Source organism: Meriones unguiculatus, chromosome 2 (genome assembly GCF_030254825.1).
Source record: "Meriones unguiculatus strain TT.TT164.6M chromosome 2, Bangor_MerUng_6.1, whole genome shotgun sequence".
Lineage (NCBI taxonomy): Eukaryota > Metazoa > Chordata > Mammalia > Rodentia > Muridae > Meriones > Meriones unguiculatus.
Window position 1 is genome coordinate 117,208,739 of NC_083350.1, and position 26,703 is coordinate 117,235,441.

The window sequence follows — 26,703 nt, forward strand, 5'->3', positions numbered from 1 at the left end:
AGGACCAGGTAAATCAACTAAATAGACCTATATCCCCCAAAGAAATAGAAGCGGTCATCAAAAGTCTCCCATCCAAAAAAAGCCCAGGACCAGATGGCTTCAGCGCAGAATTCTACCAGACCTTCAAAGAAGAGCTAACACCAATTCTCTTCAAACTATTCCACAAAATAGAAACAGAAGGAATATTACCAAATTCATTCTATGAAGCCACAGTCACCTTGGTACCTAAACCTCACAAAGACTCAACAAAGAAAGAGAATTTCCGGCCAATCTCCCTTATGTACATTGATGCAAAAATACTTAATAAAATACTTGCAAACCGAATCCAAGAACACATCAAAGATATTATCCACTATGACCAAGTAGGCTTCATCCCAGGTATGCAGGGGTGGTTCAATATACGGAAATCCATCAATGTGATCCACCATATTAACAAACTGAAAGAAAAAAACCACATGATAATCTCCCTAGATGCTGAAAAAGCCTTTGACAAAATCCAACATCCATTCATGTTCAAAGTATTGGAGAGATCAGGGATACAAGGCACATATCTAAACATAGTAAAGGCGATATACAGCAAGCCTATAGCCAACATCAAACTGAATGGAGAGAAACTTAAAGATAATCAGAGAATGATCAAATAATCAGTGTATTTCATTCTATAGTTCTGAACAATAAATGGAAACAATGGTGATTTTCAGTCAGCATAATGTATTGGATTTGAGCAACTATGAAAGAACCACTGTTACTTCATTAAGAGGAACTGACAAAAAGAATTCCGGGGTAACCAATCAATTTCTTTAAATGGAATATGCTCTTAGGCACTAGGGATTTAAAAACTAGATAAAATATTAGATATAACACAAAGAAATGAAGAAATGTTTGATGGTAATATGATTAAACTTTATGGTAAACAGGGATTTTTTTTTTTTTACAAAGTCAGGCATATGTACATAAATCATCAGCTATACTACCCCAAAGTACTCTGTGCCCTGGAAGTACAGGATGTTAGCTTTTTGTTTTTAATGTTTCATCTTGTTAGAAGGAACTGCTGGGAAAATATCCTCTGTGTTTACAACAGAATGGAATCAGAGGGGACCATGTAAATCCGAGTGCTGGCCAAGCAGAATGCAGGCCAAGAACATATCATTTTCCAAGTTGCACATAATAAATCTTTCCTCTTTAAAAAAATAATTTTCTATTCTCAAATTTGATATTTTTAAATATGGAAGATAATTGTTGGTAAAAAAATAGATAAGAATGTTAACTACAGGTATTTTCATTTGATAAATACGGTTTGAGATAATATTTTGGCTTCATTACAGTAGATTCTATATGGAGAACATTAAGAAATATGAGCTATATTGATTTTTTTGTTTTGTTTTGTTTGTTTTCCAAGCCAGTTGTATCTCTGTGTAGCCTTGGTTGTACTGGACTCATTTTGTAGACCAGGCTGGCCTTGAACTCACAGAGATCCTCCTGCCTCTGCCTTCCTAAATGCTGGGATTACAGTTGGGCACCACCATGCCTGTCTTTTATAGTCTTATACCAGAGTCTAAATTATAAATTAAATTATAACTAGAATTTTCTTACGTTTGTACTTTAGAGTTACTTGGCGGGTAAGCCCTCCGGTATTGTTAAAGTCCTTGAATAACATAGAGAAGCTGAAACCCTTTAATGAAGTCCCTCATGTGTGGTGATCCCAACCAACAGCATTTTCATTGCTCCTTCGTAACTGTAACTCTGCTACTGTTGTGAATGATAATGTAAATACCAATGTTTCTCTATAGTCTTCAGTGACATATGTGGAAGGGTTGTTTGATCCCAAAAAGGGTCGGAACCCATGGATTGAGAACCACTGCATGATCAAGACGAAGGAGGCCTGTGAGGAACAGTCAGCAGGTTGTAGTCTGCTTTAGGAGAAGAGCTGTTGAGATGCCTTGCAGGCCAGCTGATCTTCTTACCTAACAGCAAAACAAGTACAGTACCAGAAGGGTTAATCCGATCATTTCCCTGCCCATCTGGTAGGCCATCACAACAGGGAGTGAATTTAGAGAGTTCTTTTTGCCTCTTTCCCTCTGCTCATACCCTTTCCTTATGTAGTGAAGTATCAAATGCCTTTCTTATAGAAAATTGTGATATTGTGCTCATATTTCAGGCCCTTCAGGTTTATCATACTAAGCTAATATGTCAGGAAATCCTGAGGCTAACTGCACTGCTTAGTCCCCATTCTTATTTATAAAGATCCAAGTAATAAAGTATTACAATATTTTTTTAACATTGTCAGGCAGAATCATATTGAGTTTTTTCACAAAAAGCGTAATTCTCATTCAAAAGTGATAAGAACAGACTTCAACATTCTTGCCTGAAGAACATTCACCATTATATATGTACCTTTCTATTGTTTAAGCCGTTTCAACTCTTTTTTTGTTCTTAGTTTATGTGTGTGTGTGTGTGTGTGTGTGTGTGTGTGTGATGGTATGGGTTCACATTTAATGTATCTTTATTTATTATTATTTTAGCATCTTGAAACTTATTTTTACAATGATGTTACCACCTGTAACTAAGTGTGGTCATATTGCCATTTCTATATGTTAATTACTTTTTCAATTATGAGACTTAAATTTTAAGTCAGGTATCTAATTAAGAGGACATGTCTAGGGTTATTCTCATAAAAATCCTACCTTAATACCTTAAAATAATGTTTATTTTTAGCAGAATGCATGCTGAACTTCTCAGAGATTGTGACCCAAAACCCTTCTAATTTTGTGTGACTAAAAAATGCTTTGTCATAGAATGAGTTTAATCCATGAATATATACTTCCAATAAATTTTATGTTAAATTCTGTTGTTTATTGTTGCTTTTTGAATGGCAACTTGAATGCCCACTTTATATCAAAGTTGATAATAAAATGGACATTTTGCAATAGTTAAATGCTGCTATGTTGCTAAGGTGTCCTAATTTCTAATTATATTGGTAAGTTCTGTCTAGGATATAAGAAACCACACCATAGGTACATAAAATGCTATAATTATTTTGCTAATTCTTCATCCCAAAGCTAGTGAAGTTATTTATACCTATTTTGTATTTATTTGTATTGTATGCACACGGATGCTTTACCTGAATTGATGTCTGTGCACAACTTTTATGGCTGCTTCCGGCACTGAATGCCCTCCAGGTGGGGTTACAGATAGTCAGTCGTCAGCTGCTATGGAGGTGCTGGGAACCAAAGCTAGGATCTCAGGAAGACCAGCCCATTTTCTTAACCACTGGGCCATCTCCTTAGCCCTCTTTATGAATATGTTTTACTAGATTTCTTCTCCAGGCTAACCCATCATGGTATCCTCCTTTTTCTCTCTTCCTCTCCATCTGTCCTTCCAATGATTCCTTCTGGAATTCTTCAAAGCCACGGGAACCTTAGCCATGCCTACCCCATTCTGCCCTGCCAGGTATAGGCTGTTTAATTAGCCAATCAGGTATAATGATGTAGGCAGGTTTACACAGAAGGCCAGTAATTAGCATCAGACCAACCTCCAGCATTCTTGATAATGAGCTCATGTAAATCTGAAAACTCGATTTTCCTGAGGACACATTGTCATTGTGTCTATATCACGTTTATATTGATAAGGTGCCCATAGCTTCTTTTTTCCTATCTTATTTATATATTGTTTCATTGTTCTGATTTTATGATATTTATTTTATAATGGAATTCTGTAGATTTCTGGAAAGTCTTTTTTTTTTTCTGGCTGTGACAAAATGATTCTGAGAACAAAATCTACAGCTAGAGAAAATTTTTTTCTTCAATTCTTAAAATTCTTTGGAATTATCTCACAATGAAGTGTTTTTGGAAGTCCTAGAAGATATTTGCTCAGCTTTCCCACTGTGTTTTTTTTAACTTCTTTATCTTCTGCTTTTGCCACATGTGACCAACCCATAAAAGCTCTTCAGATATGACTCATAGCTCAGTTACATCCTATTTGGCTGTTTCTTCTTTCTTGATAGAACTTTCCATTAAATTTTAAGTTTGAAAACCGCATTTTGCTTTTTTTTTTTTTTTTTTTTCAATGCAGTTTATTCAGGAACATTGAACAATCCTCGGACCCCGGGGAAAGCCAGCCAACAGCTTAAATAGCCTCTGGGTAGCCAACCCAGGCGTGCCACGGGGGCAATGCAGATAGGTCCACATACATGGAAGCAAGCCAGATCCTCGGCCTTAGCCAAATGTGGAGTTGTTCGTGACAGAGAGCACTCACCATCGGGAAGGTGGAAGGCGGAAACCAGCTCCATCTTTAAGGCATAGCATTCCGCAGCTCTCTACAGTTCCCCCTTTTTGTTTTAGACATTTTGCTTTTATATAAAATTTGTTTTTTAAAGGGCTTCCTTGCCTTTATTGCGTTATATTTATTTATAATGATTTCTATTTATTATTTCCTTTATATTCATTTAAAATGGTTTACGCATGCTTTCAAATTTTAATCTCTCTCTCTCTCTCTCTCTTTGTAAACAGTTTCATCTTTTGGCAGCCTGCTTGTTCTTTGTTACCCTGGGTCTCAGCTGGAACATGGACCACTTACCTGTTTCATTGTAAAATGAAACTCAGTTTTGTTTGCATATTTTTTTTCTAAAGTGGTCCTTTATGCTCTGCATCAAAGATGCCTCTTTATTTAGTTGCCGGTTTCCATTAGCTGCTCTCTATGAGGTTTTGAAGGACACACGTGCACAGAGTACACACATTCAAGCCTACCGTGCTCAGGCCCAGCTCTGACTTTGTCATGCTGCTGCTCCTCTGTGTTTCTCCTTGATCTTCTCCATTGCATTTAGACACCCAGGCACCTTCCTGGATTGCTGGGTGCATTTTACTTGTTGTGTCTAGAAATAAGTGACCTTTCTAGGGGTATGAATCTAACTAAGACCTTCAGTTCAGGATTTCCAACCAACTTAGCACTAAAGCCTTTTGCCATCAGAGACCCAATAAAAGGACCTACTTCTCCTCTGGTGGTTGTGACATCAACCCTCAGTCTTTGGATTCTGCCTGTGGCATCTCAGGCAGTGAGGACAGTAACACTAGCCCTCAGTGTTATTTGTTTATATTTGGTTGAGTTGTGTCTTTAGTAATACTTGTATTCTGAGTAAGACATGTATATGTCCAATCAAGGTGATAATTATTGCAGAATACCAAAACTGCATATGGGAAGCAAGTGAGATGCCAGTTACTGTTCTGAAATCTAAATGCAAATAGTTAAGTCAGACAATGTTGAACTTGGCCAATGTTAGAAGGACAGTACTAGGACCTGAATGTTTTTGCCTCTCCCCATTCATATGGTAAAATCCTAACCCCTCAGCCTCTGGAAGCTGATGAGTTCACACACTGTTTTATGTTTATGGATTAATGCTCTTACACTAAAGGCCTAAGAAAGACCTCCTTGCCCTTTCTGCTGTATAAGGCCTCTACAGAAAAACAATCCTGTAGGAAATAGGCCATCAAGAGAGACTTAATCTGCCAGCACCCTGACCTTAGACTCCCCAGCCCAGAGAAATGTGGGAAATTCATTTCCGTAGTTCATAAGCTACACTGTCTAATGGTGTTATGTTAGAGCAGACCTAGGGAGCAGTACAGACAGCTTTCCAAAGGTTCTAATTCTAGAGACCAAAGCAAAGTCATGTTTCAGTGATTCCCCTTGCTTCCTCTTGTTCTGAATGTAGGTTGGAAAATATTCTTCCTTTTATCTGACCTTGCTATTGCTTCCTTAATGCTTCTCTGTGGGATAATGTGAAGATCTTTTCCATGTTCATGAGAAACTTCCAGGGCATTCAAATTATGTCTAGCAGCACAGTATTTAAAGAGATTGCATGTTTGGCAGAATGATAATTCCTACAAGTGCCAAACAGTCGGCAAAACTACTCCAAATAATACAAATCAACACTAAACATGGCAATTAATAAAATCAAAAGGGTTGTTTTTATTACTTCACGATAGAAAACTTTCCTAAGACATTTTTTTTGGCAGAAATAAACATCAACATAATGAAAGGAAAAAAAAGAAATGCTTAAACAAATATGTATTCTAATCTAATTAGGTCCTTTTAGCTGATACTATTCCAATCAAGCACTAGTTTAAATTAAGTAATGAAGCACTGTGAAAGTTCTAGTCCTCAAGTCACTGGTTTGTTTCAATGAGCATAAACACTCTCAAAAGTTGATGTCTTATCATCAGTTTCCTGATTTATCATCAATAAGTTCAATCACTTTCCTTCCTATGACCAGAATAAATTTTCAGAAGCCCACACTGTTCTTTTTGTATTGAGTAGTCACACACAGTCCTTTTTGAACTTGGAATTGGCTAGCTCAACTTAATACATGCCAAAGTCACTCTTCCAGACGAGCAGCAGAGAACAGAATATTTATTTGGATGTGTCAGGGTAGGACATTTAGTCACTGTAAAATGTAATTAAGAAAAGGCTTACAATTAGATAAAAGGCCTTTCTGGCTCAGACTGTTATGGTTCCACAAGAACACTTTGCATACACTCTGCCATTACTTTGGCCCAGCCCTATGGATTTTCTCAGGCAATTCACTTATCTATTCTATAAATCTATTTTTTGGTCCCTTTCATTTAGGTAGACCAAAAACTTATAAGATTCAAAATCAGTGGAACAGATGATTCTTTTTTTGTTCATGTTAGAATGCAGTAAGCACCAGTGAGGCTAAAATAAAAATAGAGTCTTTGCGTGAAGAAAAAGCAAAGGAGATACATGATTAGCATTAGTGCGCTGACAATACTTGATGGGACAAACATGTGCATACTTGTCCCTCGTCTATGTTTCTGACAAAATAAAATCTCCTCGAGTGCTTGGACCAGCACACAGAGGTTGCTAGTGGGACCGGCATCTTAAAACCTTAGCAATATTGTTATTGTGGGTGCAAGCATGATGAACTCAGGCTCCATCATGAGCAAGATTTGTTGGACCAGAGAAAAATAAAAACAAAGATAGACAGATGGGGAAACTAAATACAAGGAACGTTATCAAGGAAGTTCATCTATGACATTGACAATACTTGACATTTTAGTGTCACTCATGCAACACTGAAGCATCATTTCCAACAACCAGGGTAACAAAGTCACCACCCCAGAAAGCAATGTTATTGAAATCTGATTAAGCCCAGGCTTGCCCAGTAGTTTCTGGAAGCTGACAAATAGAGACGGAAATGAAAGCACCAACACTGCTGGTTTCTGTCCTAAAACTCCTGAACAGTTTAGAATGCTTCATTCCATATTTTGTTTATTGTTCTTGAGAATGTGATAGAGAGGGGAGCTGTGGTCATATTTAAAAATGTCTCCTGACATCTTTCTTCAATAGTAGATGAACCAGTTTCTTTCTGCAGTCAAAGATGTATTGAACACTGAGATTTATGAAGTAATGTGAAATTTTTCTACAATAGAAGGTACAGAATCTTTTAGACTTTAAATCCCTTTAAAAAATGGAGATCATACAGCCTGAGCCATGAGCTGAGTAATTCTGAGAAACAGCATCAGTAGAAACTCAAAGACTGAGGTGCTCTGTCTCTCCACTAGGTCCATGATCAGTGTTAATGCTCACTGTGTGTCCTTATCTGAGTTTTTCAAGGACCTGCTACTTCTATAGGTGAAGAATTTATTTCAATTCTACTAAGTCATATACATAACCAGTAATGAATGTTATTTCTGTCTTTCTTTTCTTTCTTTCTTTTTCTTTTTTTGGACACAGTCAGTCTCATAGTGTAGTGCTGGTCAGGACTCCCTAAGTCTCTCATGCAGGTCTTGAATTTCTTGCAATAGCTTGAGTGTTGGAATTACAGGGAGGAACCACAATTCCCAGCTTCATCTTTTCTATTTGCTACTTTGATATTAATAGTATCATGTACTACTTGGACCTTTTGACTCACACCCTGTAGCTCTACAATCATCTCAACTTTCCAGCTCCCATTTCCCTGCTCAGGATACATACAGTTCATGCTATAATCCCACATTTCTGTGCATTTTAGAAAAATATCTTATATTCTTTTTCAACATTTAGTTTAGTTATAATCAAAACGGATTTCCTTTAGTATAGATATCCACAGCAAATAAGTAATTTGAAAGTTTAATTAATCTTGTCTAATTAATTCAATTTTAGGAGTCAGAAAACATTGTTTTCTACTGATCTTCACTTCAAGTCTCTAGTATTACAAATCATAAAATTTTAGTATGATCTTGTCAAAAAAAGAGAATCAAAACATCAAACATCATTTATAGCATTGTATTTATATAAAATGTGTTTAGGATCCCTAATACTTAATTTATGAATAAAACTTATAAAACAAAACACTTGAAGTTAGTACTTGTGGTTTCTCTAAAGGAAACCTTGAAAAGGAGCTGACAGTAACCTTGTCTTTTCCTCACTTTTTTCTCTCCCTCCTTTCTTTCGTTTTGATTTATCAAGGATGCTCTCAGATTTGGAAAACAATTTAACCCATTCTGTATTTTCAGAATAAGTTCATTTTACAATGTCAGTTGACCTGCAAAAGTAAGATTGTGGTAATTTATTTTTCTTTATAGACCCTTGCCTCAGTGGGTTCACCATGTAGGAAGCAAGAATTAATTTTATGGGTCAAATATTCTCATTTGTTTTCCTGCTGGCGCCAGTGGTGGTTTTTGCCTTCTTCCAGTGCCTGAGGTAATCACAGCATTTTGTATTTTCACAGTTCAAAAGATAGCGCTCTGTCCCTGAACTCTCATTTAAGTGCATACTTACCTTAAAGTTTGGCCTACTGAGCAGGGAAACAATGCCTAACTTCTTAGTACTAAAGCTCAAACAAATGAGAAGATTCTCCACATAGAAATGGCTACTCATGAAGAAATTGTGAATTTCAGTCTCAAAGATTTACCATTATTTTTGCCAGTAGTGCATCCTTTTAGACACGGATAGTAGTTCTTTCAGTGGGTTCGGTATAAAGGACAGGTTGGAGTTCTTGAAGTAACAGTACTTAGATTTATAACATGCTGAAGTATGTTTATTTTTTAGAATTCTTAATAAAATTAAAGTTTTGTAGTAAAAAACAACAATGATTGTACAGATTATGAACTGAATGTTTTTCTCACTATGGTAAAGATCATTAGCTAGAAGACCTGGAATCAGTGTGTGTGCCCCCGGTCTCATTAATTAACAACAAATGTAGAATTTTTAAAATTTAAAATATTAAGCTATCAGTAAAAGGGAAATAAGTTAACCCACCTATATTGCTTAATGTAGCCCATAAAATGTATTTATGTCAGAAAATTTAAACCCAATTTTAATTTCAGTATTTCTTCTTCCTTCCTTCCTTCCTTGCCTTCCTTCCTTCCTTCCTTCCTTCCTTCCTTCCTTCCTTCCTTCCTTCCTTCCTTCCTTCCTTCCTTCCTTCCGTCTTTCTTTCTTTCTTTCTTTCTTTCTTTCTTTCTTTCTTTCTTTCTTTCTCTCTTTCTTTCTTTCTTTCTTTCTTTCTTTCTTTCAAGAAAGTTTCGTGAAGGAAAGGCTTTATTTGAGTTAAGAAGCCTGAATCACAGCCATTGAGGGAAGCCAAGGCAGGAACTGAAACAATGTAAGAACCTACAGGCAGGAGCCTTGAGGAATGAGCCTAGAGGCAGGAACTGAAACAGAAGCCATGGAGAAATGCTGCTTTTTCAAAGGACACTGTCATCAGAACAAAACGATAGCCTACAGACTGGGAAAGGATCTTCACCAACCCTGTATCTCAGAGAGGGCTAATATCCAGAATATATAAAGAACTCAAGAAGTTAAAAAGCCACCAATCAAGTAATCCAATTTAAGAAATAGGGTACAGAGCTAAACAGAGAATTCTCTATAAAGATATATCAAATAGCAGAGAAACAGTTAAAAAAATGCTCAACATCTTTACGCATCAGGGAGAAACACAAATCAAAACCACCCTGAGATTTCATCTTACACCTATCAGAATGGCTAAGAACAAAAACTCAAGTGGCAATACATGCTGGAGAGGATGTGGAGAAAGGGGAACCCTCCTCCATTGCTGGTGGGAATGTAAACTTGTACAACCATGTTAGAAATCAATCTGATGCTATCTCAGACAATTAGGAGTAGTGCTTCCTCAAGATCCAGCTATACCACTCCTAGGGATATATTCAAAAGATGCTCACATATACAACAAGGACATTTGCTCAACCATGTTTGTAGCAGCTTTATTCATAATAGCCAGAACCTGGAAACAGTTGGGATACAAAGTGAATAAACTGTAATTAATATAAAAATGATGCTCTTCAACTGAGGAATGAATACAGAAATTGTGATACATTTACACAATGGAATTCTACTAGCAATTAAAATCATGAAATTTGCAGGCAAATATTGGGAACTAGAAAAGATCATCCTGAGTGAGGTATCCCAGAAGCAGAGAGACACACATTGTATATACTCACTATAAGTGAATATTAGACATATAATATAAGAAAACATACTAAAATCTGTACACTTAAAGAAGCTAATCAAGAAGGAGATCCCGGGGTAAGATGATCAGTCCTCACTCTGAAAGGCAAATGGAATGAACATCAGAAGAGGAAGAAAACAGGCAACAGAACAGGAGCCTACCACAGAGGGCTTCTGAAAGACTCTACCCAGCAGGGTATTAAAGCAGATGCTGAGGCTCATAGCCACACTTTGGGCATAGTTCAGAGAATCTTATGAAAGAAGGGGGAGAAAAAAAGATCTGAGGGGGACAGGAGCTCCACAGGGAGAGCAAAAGAACAAAACATCTGAGCTCAGGGGTCTTTTTTGAGACTGATACTCCAACCTAGGATCATGCATGGAGATAACCTAGAACCCCTGTACAGATGTAGCCCATGGAAGCTCAGTATCAAAGTGGGCTCCCTAGTATTGGGACAGGGACTGTCTCTGACATGAACTTACTGGATGGCTCTTTAATAACCTCCCCCTGAGCTGGGTACAGCCTTACCAGGCCACAGAGGAAGACAATGCAGCCAGTCTTGAAAAAATTTGATAGGTCACAGGGAAGGGGAGGAGAACCTCCCCTATCAGTGGACTTGGAGAGGGGCATGGGAGGAAATGATGGAGGGAGGAACTGAGGGAGGGGGCTACAGTTGGGATACAAAGTGAATAAACTGTAATTAATATAAAAATTAAAAAAATAAAGGCTGTTTTTTTGGCTTGCTTCTAGTGGTTTCCTTAGTTTGTTTTCATTTTAAAAATTATTAACTATACAACAAGGACATATGCTCAACCATGTTTGTAGCAGCTTTATTCACAAGAGCCAGAACCTGGAAACAACCCAGAGGCCCCTCGGTTGAGGAATGGAAACAGAAATTGTGGTACATCTACGCAATGGAATATTACTCAGTGATAAAAAACAAGGAAATAATGAAATTTTCAGGTAAATGGTGGGAACTGGAAAAGATCATGCTGAGTGAGGTATTCCAGAAGCAGAAAGACACACAGGGAATATACTCACCCTCATAAGTGTATATTATATGTCTAATATCCACTGAGAGCATATAATATAGGATAAACATACTAAAATCTGTACACCTAAGGAAGCTAATCAGGAAGGAGGACTCTGGCTAAGATGAACCCCCATTCAGAAAGGCAAAAAGGATGGACATAGGAAGAGAGAGAAAACAGGAAACAGGACAGGAACCTACCACAGAGGGCCTCTGAAAAGCTCTACCTTGCAGGGCATCAAAGCAAATGCTGAGACTCATAGCCAAACTTTGGGCAGAGTAAGGGAATCTTATGAAAGAAGTGGGAGATAGTAAGATCTGGAGAGGACAGGAGCTCCACAAGGAGAGTAACAGATCCAAAAAGTATGGACACAGGGGTTTCTTCTGAAACTGATACTCCAGCCAAGGACCACTCATGGAGATGGCCTGGAACCCCTGCACAGAGGTAGCCCATGGCAGCTCAGTATCCAAGTGGGTTCCATAGTAATGGAAACAGGGAATTTCTCTGACATGAACTGATTGGCCTGCTCTTTAATCACCTCCCTCTGAGGCGGGGAGCAGCCTTACCAGGCCACAGAAGAAGACAATGCAGCCACTCCTGATGAGACTGAAAGACTAGGATCAGAGGGAAGGGGTGGAGGACCTCCCTTACCAGTGGACTGGGAGAGGGACACAGGTGGGGAAGAGGGAGGGTGGGATTGGAAGGGGAGGGGGAGGGAGGTACAGGGGGGATACAAAGTGAATAAACTGTAATTAATAAAAATAAAAATAATTTTTAAATTATTATTATTTATTATAATTTATGCTCTTTGATCACCTTCTCCTAGCGGGGTGGCCACAGAGAAAGGGGATCCAGACAGTCCTGAAGAGACCTACTGGGCTAAGGGTCAGATAGTAGGGGAAGAGGAGCCCTGCTCTCAGTGGCTAGGGGAGGACAAGGTAGGTTGGGGAAAGAGGGAGGGAGGTGGAACTGGGACAAGATGAGGGAGGGGATTACAGGCTGGATACAAAATGATTTTTTGTAATAAGTATTTCTACTCTCTATTTCAATGGTATAGGCAATGTTCTTATTGCTATTTTCAATCTGCTGTCTTATTGGTCTTCTTACACAGCGGTCATTAAATCTTGTAGTTTGTAGTAGTAAGCTGATATGTATAACTTGAATGATAAATCTAGTCTCTGTTCCCACAGATTCTGATTTATGCCTGGCATGAGATCTCAGAACATATGTTTCTATGGCCTGATTTTAGGCTATCTATGGAGATGTTTCCAAAGTATTTGTAGACTAGAAGACAGCTAATGACATCAAAGTAAAATCACCATCAGGATGGCAGGCATCTGTCTTTCATAGTTAAATGCTTCTAGTTTTCATTATACATTGGTATTGCTGTAATTATTTCACAGAAAATTAAAGTGCTATTGATGCCAGGTTTGAGCAGTTTTAGGCCTATTCTTTTAATAACACACGTGAAGAAATTATGATAATTTATAAAAGCACACTTCAACAATAACAGCTGTGACCCTACATGATTCTATCTTCCTGTAAGGAAGACAGGCAGTTCTTACTGAAATGATCCATTCCTAAAGGTAAAACCTCTTATTATGCCATAATTCTATAGAACAAAGCAGCCTACTTTCTATAAAGTCATTCTTTTTATTTTAAAAGGTTTATTTATTTATTTATTCATTCTATAGCCCATGCCAGCCTTGAGCTCACAGCTATCCCACTGCCTCTGCCCCTGAGTGCTGGTATTACAGATATGAGCTATCATGCCTGTCTTTTACACCTTCTTGTATAGCTATAAGTAGCAAAATAAAGACACGGAGATAACATTTCTTCATAATAAATAATAATATTTCTTTTACATAGAGAGTAATATCAAGGCAATGTTTGCGGAATCTCACATGGCAGGAACACAGAAATCCAAATAAAATTCTGTGAGTCACCAACATACTTACAAAGGGTTGTAAGTATGTTAAGTATGTTTATGCCTAGTAAAAGTGTGTTGAAAATGTCTTAGAGTAGGAGTAATTTGATTGGTTAATGAAGAGTCTGAGAGTGATAATTGAATTTGATGGCATTCATTAGATAAGACATTCAAGCAGATACTTTACATACCCATTATGCAAGCTAACACGTGTAAACGTTACAAGTGATACATCCACCTCACTTTTGGATTCAGCACCCTTTGAAAGGATGAGATATGTCATAGCCCCGGAAAATAACTCCTCAGAAACAAATTTTGCTTACACCTCCTGCCCCCTGACCCAGCACTCTTGCTAAAATATCATCTGTGTAGCAGGCCCCCAAAGCACAGAGGCAGATGCGGTGGCATATTCCTTCACAATGCAAGGCTGCTCCTGATCATCTGCAGATAATGAACCATGACATCTTTGGAATTGACGGAGTACAGACTAACTGGGGGAAACATTGAAAGTGCTGTCTAAGTGGCCCACCAACTAAATAGCACCTCAAACTCATTAAAAACTGTCACAACTCCAGAATATATGACAAATGCTAATGCCTCTTAATAGAATATTAAAAAAAAATTAAAGACAGTGTTTGTGGTGGCTAATCTTCATTGTTGGCTTGATTCAATTTACCATCACTTCAGAGACTGGTGGCACACACCCCTGTGTTTGTGAGGATTAACTGAGAAGAGGAAGACCCACCATGGATATGGGCAACACTATGGATGCAGACGAAGACAGAATAAAACGGGGGAGAAGGAAACACCAGCAGTCCCCTTTATCTGCTTCCTGGCCAACATGCTGTGCCGTGAATTTTCTGCTCGCCAAACCCCTGACAACTATAGACTGAATAGTCTGAAACCACTGTGCAAAATATGACTGTTTCCTACCATGAGTTGTCTGCACAAATGATTCTGTAAACACAATAAGAAAAGTAACTAATGTAGTTTCCCTCCCACCCCGACCCCACAGCCGCATCCTGATAGGGACTGGGAGGGCACTGGTCATCATCCAAACCTATCAAAAACATCTTGCTTTTTGGAATACCTTGATGAGATGTTCCCGGTGGAGCTTTCAGGATGGCAAGGATGAACCTTCCAAACTGACTGCAGGAGTTGGTTGTTCAAGAGCTCTCTGGCTCGTGTTTTCCTTGAGAGAGAGAGAGAACACAGAAAGAATCCGTGAACATGCCAGCTTGCAATTCCGCACATGCTTTTACTATTGACTGCATATAGACTTCTGCTCACGCAGCCCATTCATTATTCATACCCAGCTTCAAATTCCTCAATTCCTAGTTGTGAGAGGTCCTTCAGGCTAAGAACCAATAGGTATGAATCATGCCGACATTAAAAATCTCCAACCAAACAATCAAGCAAGCAAGAGAAAAGCTGGAAGAATAAGCATCTCAGAAGAGCAAGGTGGTTTTTAAGGGCAACTTTTCCATATTCCTTCTGATCTATCCTGCTCAGTGGCATGGGGCCACAGACAAGAAACGGCCTGTGCTGCCACCGATGGTCCCCAGTGGAATCAGCCGCAACAGGGAATTCTCTCCAAGCAGCTCACATTCTGTTTTGCTAACAAGACTCCATGTTAGGGTACTGGAGAGATATCTTTTTCTGGCAGTGTCCCACCACCTTTTTAGAATCATTGAAAAGCTAGCCGAGTCTATTCTGATTTGTGCCTCTCTTTGTGAGCAACACCAGCTGCATCAGGGATAATAGCAAGGGAAGACATTGCTATTTACCAGAGGAAGCTATTGAAATGCTGTGTGTTGTACATAGCATCTGACTTGTAACAATGCTGTGTGGACTCTTCTAGTCTCTCCCTTTCTTGCTTCCTGCCCTTAGCTACTGTCTTCCTCATCTCTTTTCATAGTGTATTTTCTCTCTTCTTTCACACCTTTCTCTTCTGTTCTTATTAATCTACTTTCTGTGACATAAAGAGAAAAATAACTTTGCCTCCTATCTCTACACACCAAACCTACGCTCTTATATTTTTAAGATATAGAGTATGAGGTATAGAGAATTCAAGTGACCTTATCTGAGGTTTGATTTCAGGTTTTGTGTAAACATCATGTTGGACACAATAAACGCATGTAGAATATAATTTGTTAACTAAAATTAATGTTAATTTTTAAAAATGAAGTTCCAGTATCAAGCAGACAATTTGACTCTCTTTACAGTTTGGTTTTCAGTTCTCTAGAGGGAGCTCACATGGTAACACCCTGTAATTTGAGGATGCAAGTTTTCCTGCTATATAAGTAAGTATGTAATTCCCTGAAGCTTTCATCACAGTCCAAATACAATTTAATAATTTATCTGCCGTTGTCAAGGAATCCTATTTACCAACTAATGGACCAGGATTATTCTGGCATAAATCCACCCAAAAAATGCGACAGTTTTCTGTGTTTGGGAAAATCACAGTCCTTGATTTAAAAGAACCAATGCTATATGAGAGTTTGTTGAGTGGCTCTTGAGCCAGTTTCCTGGTATAACAAAATAAGGTTAGTTGGCTCTAACTCAGGTTATCTCTATCTACTTGTTTAAAATCTATAATTTATTTAGTTAAAATCGGTTACTTTAGCCTTGCATTTTTTGGGAATAGCGGTTGTTACAGATTAAAGGAGAAAAGACAGATGCTTCCATTTTCAAAAAAAAAAAATCAGACATATAGAAATAAAAATACAAATTGCCAAGTGTCACAATGAATATTTAGGATATGCCAAGGCACACATGGATTTTTTTTTTAAAGAAATGTGTGTATGTGTGTGTGTCCTTCAGCATATTACTGGGTATAAGGTAATCAAAAACTACATTTCTGAGCTATTACAACCTGGAGTTATTTGATAATGTACACAATTGTAGCCCTTCACAACTGTATTATTTTTCCATAACGATTTCCAGCACAAAGTACCATCTCCCACCACCAAACATCTATAATGTTTCTTTCATGATTTTGTGTCTCAAAAATATTATGACCTCAGAGAAAAGGGCCAACAGCAGCAGATTCTCCATGAGAGAGAAAAATATATGATTAAGCGAAGCATCTGAATCCCGGAAGCCAAAGAGCAGAGATTAAAAGCCATCTGTTATTGGGAGTGTGGGCCTACTCATTAGCCATGGACTTCCAGCAATCTGTGGCAGGAACAGGGAAAGCACAGACTTCAATATACAGACTAGAAGAATCACTCATATAGTCCCACTGTTAAAGAATCTTGCCAGCTCTAGCCAGAAGCTGCTTTGCTGAGAGCTGCATAAAACTACCCACTGTCAACTGCATACATTTTCTATAGAAATCCATTCTTCATTTCTCTTAGAAACAATTTCCTGAAGACTGGATCTATGCCAGGCAGAGTTCAAGGTGTGGAGAAGATAGAAAGTACTGACTTGATCCCAGTGATACAATGGGGTGAATGACGGACTGTCCTAGAAGTGAGATGCCTTTTAATTTATCAATTGTTTTCACTTGTTCCACTTAAAATGTACTATATCTTTTATTGGATTAGATTACTTTAATGTTCTAAGCATAACCTGAAGGAATGTGCTTTTTCTCTCCAGTAAAAATTGCCCAAATGACTTCCCCAGAATAACTTTAATTTTGAGGTGAGTTTATTTTTCCCATTCTGTATTTTTTTGTTGTTATTATCTTATTTTGGTGTGAAAATAGCAGACTTCCTTATGCAGTTTTCACTTTCTTTGTTTCCCTTGATCTTCTTAACTGCTTTCTCTCCCATCTCCCCGCCCTCCCCAATCCTGGCCTGACCCCCTTTACCCCTGCATCCTCTCCACTTCCACAGCACACACCTTCTACGTTGTTCTCCCTGTCTTAGGGCCCCTTTCCAGTTTCCCGGCCTCTACACTCCAGATAAATACACATATGACAGTATTGTAAGCTAAGGTTTGCATATATAAGATAACAGGCAGTGTTTGCCTTTCAGAGCCTGGGTTACTTCACTTAGAGACTTCCCAGTTCCATCTGCTTTCTTGCAAATTTCATTTTTCCTTATGGCTGAACAACATTCTATTGTGTAGCACATTTTCCTTATCTATCATCGGCTGATGGGCACCTAGACTAATTCCACTTTCTAGCCATTGTCAACAGAGCAACAACTAGCAAATATCTTTGTATAGTATATAAAGACCTTTGGGATTATTCCCAAGAGTCGGAGTGCTAAGTAACATGGAAATTCTATTATTAAATTTTTTTTGGAAAGCTTCTACACAGATTTCCATAATGGCTGTAACCATTTACTGTCTCGGAAAGCATGTAAGAGTTCTTCATTCTTTACATCCTCACTGGCATTTGCTCTCATTTGTTTTCTTGGTGACAGCCATTATGTCAGGAGTGGGACAGAATCTCAAAGTAGACTTAATTTGCATTAGCCTGATGGTTAAAGATAGCGAATAGTTTAGAATATTTATTGGCTAATAGTATTTCTTCTTTTGAAAACATTTTTTTTTTTAGACTGGGCTGTTTGTTTTCTTGTTTATTTATTGTTAGTTACTCTTTGTATACTGTAGATGCACAGCTGACAAGGACTTCTCTCTCATTCTCTAGGGTGTCTTCACTCAGTTAACTGTTGCCTTTTCTGTTCAGGAGCTTTGCTGTTTCAGAGGGTCCCATTTGACAGTTGGCCTTATACTGTTATTTTTAAAAGGCTAATTTGAATAGTACTTTAATATGGAAAATTAACTTTACAGAAGTCAATGTAGGGTAAAGGACTCAGTGAACCTTCTAAATTCAAATAGAAATGATTAGTTTAGGATGTGTGACCTCATGCATTTGACCTCACCAATAAGTAAATCACAGACAATAGACCAGCCAATTACCCACGACATGAACATTTAAAAATAATTACAGTTGATTTTTTTCCCCCAAATGTTCTATATTTGCATGAGAGGAGTCTTGTCTACAATAGAAAGGAAAGAAATGGAGGAGGGAAAGTGGCAGAGCTGGGCTTCTAATTTTTTTTTTACCTCACTGAAGAAATAATTTAGGGTTAGATGTTTTCTAATTCTATTTGAAGCCTAGAAAGTAAAAACAAACAAACAAAATGTAAAAGCTCACAACCAAACAACAACAATAACAATAACAACAACAACAAATCTCAAGAATTATCTTTTTTTTCCCTGCTGCTAACTCCTAATGGTCTGCAATACCAAGTCTGTAAATTCCAAATATAGCATGCAAAAACCACTTGTGTTTATACATTATAGACTTGAAGCAAGGTTCCCTGATTCTGTTCCTTGAAAAGATGATCATAAGTGAAAACTCAGATGTGCAAATGGACAGCTGGTTGGTGACATGACTGAAATATCAGCTCAGTCTAGTGACAGACACCTTTGTCATCTAGACTACCCATTGCCCCTACTACTCTACACAGGCTGTGTCAAGGCAACATAACACATAGTACATTACCTGTTTCTCATCAGATTTAAAAAAAATAACATAAAAATACTTAGAAAGTTTAGCTCAATTTAAACTAAGGTGTTTTTTTTTGAAACAATGTTATGCTACTTTTGCAAATTCATTTTAATGTTTGATCCCATATTTTTCAAAAGAGGCTTAGACTTCATCAGTAAATATATTTTTTTTTGCCAAGAATCATCTATCATTTGGCTCAAAACCATCCATTTTAAGCAAGTTGCACAAGCTAAACTGCTACTCTGTTGAGTCACAGTGGCATATTGCTACCAAGTAACACAGAGCAGTTATGCTAGCATTAGCTAGCACCATAAGAATTTAGGTAAACTGAGTCAAAGTTGATGCAACTAAGCTGGGAAAAGCACACAAGCATGCACACGAGTTGATTCTCCCTCTGTATCACCTCCCTCATTTTCAGAGCTGAAGGTCTAGTAATTAGTTTCATGCCAACAACCATAAGAACCAGTCTCATTTGAATAAGCTAAGAAATGGAATGTTCACTCTCTAAAGCAATCAATCATGTAAGCTCGTAACTGCAGCAGACAGATGGATACCAGTGAATGGAAACGGGAAAGAGAACAGCATTTCGTAGAGATGTGAACGCAGTACAATCAAACCTAAAACCTGTGACGTATTGAAAAGAATGTTTACTAAGACCCAAATGATCTCAAAGATTCCCTTGAAATTTTACTGTAAAATAACACATTGCTTTTGTATTCAATACACATTAGATTTTAAATAGTGTGATGCAATGTATACTAAAATACACATTAGTATTTGTTTATTTTACTACTGATTGTTAAGGAACAATGAGTGAAATTCAAAAAGGGGTAACCTTCTGAGTGATATTCAAATCTTTTCAGATCTGTGTTCATCTTCATTAATTGATTACTAAACGTTGTTAATCTTTGGTTCCCATGGAATTCTTTCTTTCTTTTTAAATACAACATGAAAACTTGCATTCTTTTCAACCTTTGATTTTATATTTCATATCAAAAAATATATTAAAGCATTTTTTTCTAATACCATTATTCTGGAGAGTAACGACACAAACATTCACAGAAAAGAAAAAAAAAGCCTATAAAATATTAGCCAAAATACAAAATGGCCGAGTGTGCTTATATTGGTTGAGTAGCTATGTATTATTTTCAAGTAACCAACATTAAAGCTTTCTGCATAAATAGATAAGCTCTAAAGAAACAATGTTGGAGATAGTAGCATTCAGTCTACCGTAAATAGTTTAACTATTCATTTAAGGGATTTTCATCCAAAAAAGGGGGTGAATATGTTAATGTAAACACATACAATTAGAATAATTTTAAAAGTATACTATCATGTAAGTGTTTGTTTTGCATAAAATATTTTCCTGCTTCAAGCCTTTATTTTACACTCTCAGCCTCTGAAGCTGAATAATAGTCCCCAACACAGCACCAGCCAAAGGAGCAGGAAAATCCCTGTTCATAGAGCTGGAGCGATGGCAGCAAACTTCTCTCTGCTTCATAAATTATCCACTTTCTTATGAAATTCACATACTTCTCAGGCAAGCACAATGTACGTAAAAGAACTAGCCTCACTCTTCAGTGAGCATTTGCATATTTATGCGTTTCTTCCATCAAATGTAAAAAGTCATAATTTATTGCCGTAACTAAGACTTCCCCAGGCCCACGAGATTTTTAATTAGTTGATTACACTGGATAGAAAGAAGACTAAGACATTGGTTTATAGTCTCTAAAGTGGCCTTGCACCTCTGAAGGCATTATGAAGGGAGCCTTCACTTGTGTGTAGCGCTGGGTATGGAGCCAGGGCATCCCACATGCTGGGTAAACAGCGTCCATTTCCCAAAGAGACACTCAGACTATTGAGGCTGGAATTTTATAGTGTTTATAATTAAGCCTAATTAATGACAGATAAAAATTTTAGAACATTATACAAGACTAACAAATGCTAAATTGCTTCCATTATTTCCATATTTTTTAGAATATGTACTGACAAACCAATGCAATGTTTTCATTGAGACCTTTTATTCTTTAGGCATATGAAGTAGGACAAATAATATTAAACTACTGCAATAGAAACATATATCTATTAGCAATGAGCATTGTACCTAATAAATTTTTGTACAAAAAAGTAAATTAATAATCAGCATCTTTGGGAATTTAATCTGTTTAGTCATCTAGTGATGTCTTTGATTTGAAAACCTCAAAATTTATGGGACACTGCCAAATTCATTAACAATGACCATGAACAACAATGGTTCTCAACCTTCCTAATGTTGTGACCCTTTAGTAGAATTTCTCATGCTGTGGTGACCCCAAACTATAAAATTATTTAAATTATTACTTCATAATTGTAATTTTGCTACTGTTATGAATTGTAGTATAAATATCTTTGTTTTCTGATGGTCTCAGGGCAAGCCCTGTGAAAGTGTTCTTCAACTCCTCCTTGGAGGAGTTGCAATGCACAGGTTGAGAACCACCAATGTACAAGATGTGCAAGAAAGATAGCACCGTTTTGGACAATTGAGAAAGATTGAAAAGAATGTGTTGTGAACTTGCTCACGGTCACAGTGTTAGGTGGAAGTTGAGCTGAGAATTGATTTCAGCCTGCTTTCAGGCTCATGATCATGAAGTATCTGTCAGGTTGATCAGTTGTTCCTGCATAAATTAACATGGGAAGTAGGATGAACAAAATAGACCATACCTTTTTAAAATCCATGTAAGAACTTTTGTAAGAACTTTTGTACTTTCTCTTCAGACTCAAAATGCTTTAGATCATAACTAAGTCCCTCAACCTTCTGTCATTTCTTCCTTTGTCATCCGTACATACTTAAATGGTTTCCTGGCTATTTTACAATGGGGAAATAACAAAAATCCAGAGGACAGGTAATTTAGTATGAATACCAGATCAATTCATTCTTGCTTCTTTCTCTTTTTCTGTAACCAGCCACAATTCCGCAAATAATTTTGCTGTGTCTACAGAAGAGACATTTTCTCTCCATTTCCACTCTTAATATTAAGGCCACTTACTCAAATCTTTATCTCTTTATACTGAGAGATGGAAACAAATTCTGAAATAACTTGCTATATCTGATCCATTATATCCATCAATATAAAGTTAATGTTCCTAAAACACTTGCTGAGCTAGCCATTCTTCTTATTGGGAAAGAACAGTAATAGAAAGAGCAATTGACATTGATTCCTGGCATATAATTAAGACATCTTCTCCCTGAAGACAATCTTTGTTTCTTTCTATTTTATTTATTTATTTATTTTTGTTTTTTCGAGTCAGGATTTTCTTGTGTGGTCTTAAACTCATTTTGTAGACAGGCTGGCCTCAAATTTACAGAAACCCTCTTGCCTCTGCCTCCCTGAGTGCTGGGATTATAGGCATGGGCCACCACACCCAGTTCCTGGAGATAATCTTGATCCTCTGTTGAGGCATTATCTCCACGTTACATGCTATAAACACAAAGCTAAAAATGCAAAACTGATAAACTGTGCCACTTGCCCACTTAAGACATGCAAGCTTTGATTAGGACATCTGGATCCATTTAATGATATTCGTTCCCTGGGCACTATTGACTTCTCTAGTTCCACCTTTTCGTCAAAACTTCTGTCAAGTTTTACACCCTAGCCAAATCAACACCTGGAAGAAGTCAATCTATTTGTTCCAGCCTAACTGGGCGTTCCCATCTAGTGCCTGGTATCATACGGTCTTTTGTACCATTTTTTCCTCTTCTCCAATCGTTCCAGCCATGATGACCATTCCTGCAGTTCAACATACTTTGCTACTCTTTGCATGGTATTCTTGATATTTGCAATATATTGTCTTAATCTTTCTTATATTCCAGTCTTTCTTCAATGGTCTTTTTGTATAGGGAAGTTCTCTACTGTCCCTGAATTCTTATTCTATGTACATGATGGCAACATAGGATATTACAGATGATGTTTGCTTGCTCATTTATTTTCCCCCTTGACTTCAATGCATTAAAGTAGAAAAGTTTGTCTTATTCATTCATTTTTTTCTTTCTTTTTAAAAATATTTTATGATCATCATTTATCATGATTTATTCAATTTGTATCCCTGCTCTGACTCCCTCCCTCGTCTCCTCTCTATCCCACCCTCCTCCCACTATGCCCCTCCCCTAATCCAATGATAAAGGAGGTTATTCATTCATTTAATACCACATTCTAGAATATATCCCAAACAACTTCCCTGTAAAAATGTGTTTATGGACTTTCACACCTTAAATTAACTATTACGTCTGCAGGGGAAAAAAAAGAACAGTTTTAGATATGACACTGGCAAGAAGGCACTGATGCCCGGCCTAGGGGTTCTGTCATGTTGTATTAGGACCCTGTTCTAAGCCTGACACAGGGCAAATGTATAAGAACCACAGATTAAAAGAGGCCCAAATATGACCTTTCAGATCTAGTTCCTTTGCAGAATTCAGGGGGAATGAAGAGGATCATTCTTTCCAAATCTCTTATAGGGGTGTGTGTGTGTGTGTGTGTGTGTGTGTGTGTGTCTGTGTGTGTAATTCAGAGAGATGGCTCAGTGGTTAAGAGTACACACACTAATCTTGCAGAGACTAGAGTTTCAATTTCAACATCCATGTTTGTGGTTCATAATCTCCTGGATCACCAGTTCTATATTTGGTACATTCTTCTGACTGCGATGGGCGTGCACACACACACACACTCACACACACACTCACACACACACACTTAAAAAAAATAAAATCCTTAACCTTTCAAAACTAATTGTAAATGTACCTGGAATACTGTTTCTCAGATGAGTTTTAAATGAAATGATGTAGAAGAAACATTTCCTTACACTATTTTCCTTCACTATCATTGCGCACAAAATGGTCTGCCCATTTCAAAATTTCAGTTTGTCCTTCCTTCTTTCCTTCCTTTTTTTCTTTATCCTTCCTTCCTTCTTTTTCTTTTCCTACCCTCCCCCATCCTCTTTTCCTCCCTTCTTCCCTCCTTCTTTCCCTTCCCTCCTTCCCTCCCTTCTTTCTTCCTCTTTTTTTTTGGAGGGAATTATAATATTATATTGTATACAAGTTATTATGAAAATGGAATCTCCTTTCAGCAAAAACTTTACAGGTGCCTGGAATAATGTTTATATTCTCAGGAGACAATCTAAAGCCAAAATAGGAGTAGCCTCTCTGGACACTGGATTAAGGGTTTTTATTTCTTCCTAATTTTTGAGTAAACAACTGTGCTCAATTTTCTTCAAAATTAAGCCAAAGTGTTAATTTCATTTCACCTACTCATTCAAGCACACATTCAATTTCTTTTTCTTTAAAATGAATCTTCTAAAATATGTTTTTAAGTACCATTTAATTACTTGGGTCTTTAAAATCTTCAGCAATCTTGCTTTCCCATTCCATTCCATGATATCAGCTCCAACCTCCTGATTATCAAATCTACCCCCATTCTAAGTTCTGAACACTTCCTCTTGATAAAACTGTTGAATGCCTTTCTGTTCTGTTCCAAATCTTTGCTTATATGTCAGTGTGTGCAATTTGGAGATTTCCTAGATTTACATCCATCTTTTCCTTTTTTTTTCTTTTTGTCACATCTGTATTTGACTTCCCAGTTCTTGATCTTTAGTGCTGTTCTTTTTTCCATACCCTTCTATGTCCCTCTAATGGTTTCTGCTACCACTGTACACTGACATGGCTACTGTTTTTATGGCATCTTTGACCCAGATTTCCAAGTGATGGTGATCGACTCAGAGATGTCTTGCTCAAATGAAAAGCTGAATACTTGCCCTACAGCATTTTCTACTTCTGTGTGTTCTATCTCAGGAGCTGATAAGAAACGAGGATCGACCTTTGACTTCTCCCGATTTTCATTGGCAAATCTGATTAAGCGTAGTGTATTATTGATGTTCGCCATGAAATGACCTTGATATTTTTCCCACTATGCCACCAGCTCCTTAACTAATTCAGGAACGTATGTGCTTCAGCTTGTGACTGATGTCTCGCCTTTAATATCCTGCCACTTGAACGCCATCTCTGCATTGCTCTGCCCTCTAGCCTTGCACTCTTTATACTAATAGAGTCTTTTCTATCACTATTAAAGCACTCACTTTATCCTTCGAACTACTACACTGAATTGTATACATGTCCGTTTTTGCCATCATGTTATTGATTCCTTAAGGGCACAAACAATATCTTAATCTTTCTCATAGCTCCCTTACTGTTACCATGGCCGCTGTATGAACTCAATAAATATTTACTAAATTGAGTATAAGATAGGTGAGGAAAGAGATCAGCAAGTGTCGTGTTGCACTAGACTAGGTGGGATGACATTCTCTGCTCTGACACAGGAAAAAAAAAAGAACATTGTTGTGTTTAATGTTTTACATAGAAATATCGGCTGAGATTTTATTTATTGTCCCTATGATTTTTTTATAATATACTTGAAAAATTAGAGTTTGAAAGCATATAATGATTTCATGTATAAGTAAAAAAATCAGTGATGATTATGCTTAAGTTCGCTTTTCATGAATATTAACATGTTGTGCTTTACCTGTGGCTGAGGAACACACAAGAAATTATGTACTTTCTTAAACATCACATCAGATACCATGGTGGGGGATTAAGCCACCTTTATGAGTTTGGGAATGATGAGTTCAGGCTAAAGTACCCACATGATATACCCTGTCAGTGTATGTTTATTTTTGGTGATTTGACATAAGTTATATGATAGATACATGCCGAATATGCCCTGTGAACGTTAAAAAAGTGAAAACAAATTATTCTGTAATATATGACAATGAAAGAGTAGAAAGATCATTAAACCTGAGATGTAGAGAAACTTAGTTTTGACTGCAAGTTTACGACTAGACAATATATATATATATATATATACTGAGAATATTGCTGAACTACTGAGCTTTAACTATTCAAATAGTGGTACAGGTGTCAGCTTTATAGTGACAAGTATAGAATGACATAGAGTATGATGGATGACTCAGGTATGTAACTGTTCAACCGACAAGACATACAACAGACACAGTCAAAAGCTGTGAATTCTTTAAGGTAGAATTCACTGTTTCATTTGCTTAGGAGTAATTGTTGATGACCTAATGATTCCAGGCAATGTTATATTTTGATAACACGCTAACACATGATCATTAAGAGACATAGACACAACATTGCTTCAAGAAACAGCTATGTTTTTTTTTTAAATGACACCTCAAATGGCTGCTAATTTTAGCTGTCCTTCACCCACTCCCACAATCTCTCCCCATTTCTGTTTGATCCTTCTGTTTCAGCCCACCACATTTCTCCACATCTATCTATTCTATTTCCCCTTCCTAGGATGACCCAATCCTCCCCTTATTCCCCGCTATACCTAATCTGGCAGTAAGATAAAACAGAGGTTTAGAGACTGTGTGCTCTCAGATACCCTCGGCTATGTGTTATTTGCTTAGTGTGCTCCATCCTTATGTTGACAGCATCTGCCTAATCAGTATGTGTAAGAATCTAAAGAAAATGCTATTTCTCAAAAGCTTAAACATCTTACAAAATTTCATTCTTGTTTTTTTTCATGAATCAAGTCAGATGAGAAATATTTTTTTAATATGATATGGTATGAAAGGAAATGGACATAGAAGCTTGATTTAATATTAAGAATGATAATTAGCATCTTAAAATAAAATTAAGAGTAATTTCCCATTATTAAATTGGTTCATCTGCCTCTTAGTGTGCATAAATTATGTCAGTTTGCTCAGTATGCACAAAACTTAGTTGTTAATAATAAAATCTTGTTATTCGTGGTAATATTCCAGGATCATG

General features: G+C 37.2%; 1 protein-coding gene across 3 annotated transcripts in view; it reads right to left on the reverse strand.

Moving 5' to 3' along the window:
• Syt1 (synaptotagmin 1) overlaps nt 1-26,703 on the reverse strand; it is a 551,311-nt gene that overhangs the window by 426,518 nt on the left and 98,090 nt on the right. For all 3 annotated transcript variants that reach the window (XM_060378023.1, XM_060378024.1, XM_060378022.1), the window contains exon 2: nt 14,508-14,609. The gene's annotated coding sequence lies outside the window, so the exon portion shown is untranslated. The remainder of the gene's footprint in view (nt 1-14,507; nt 14,610-26,703) is intronic.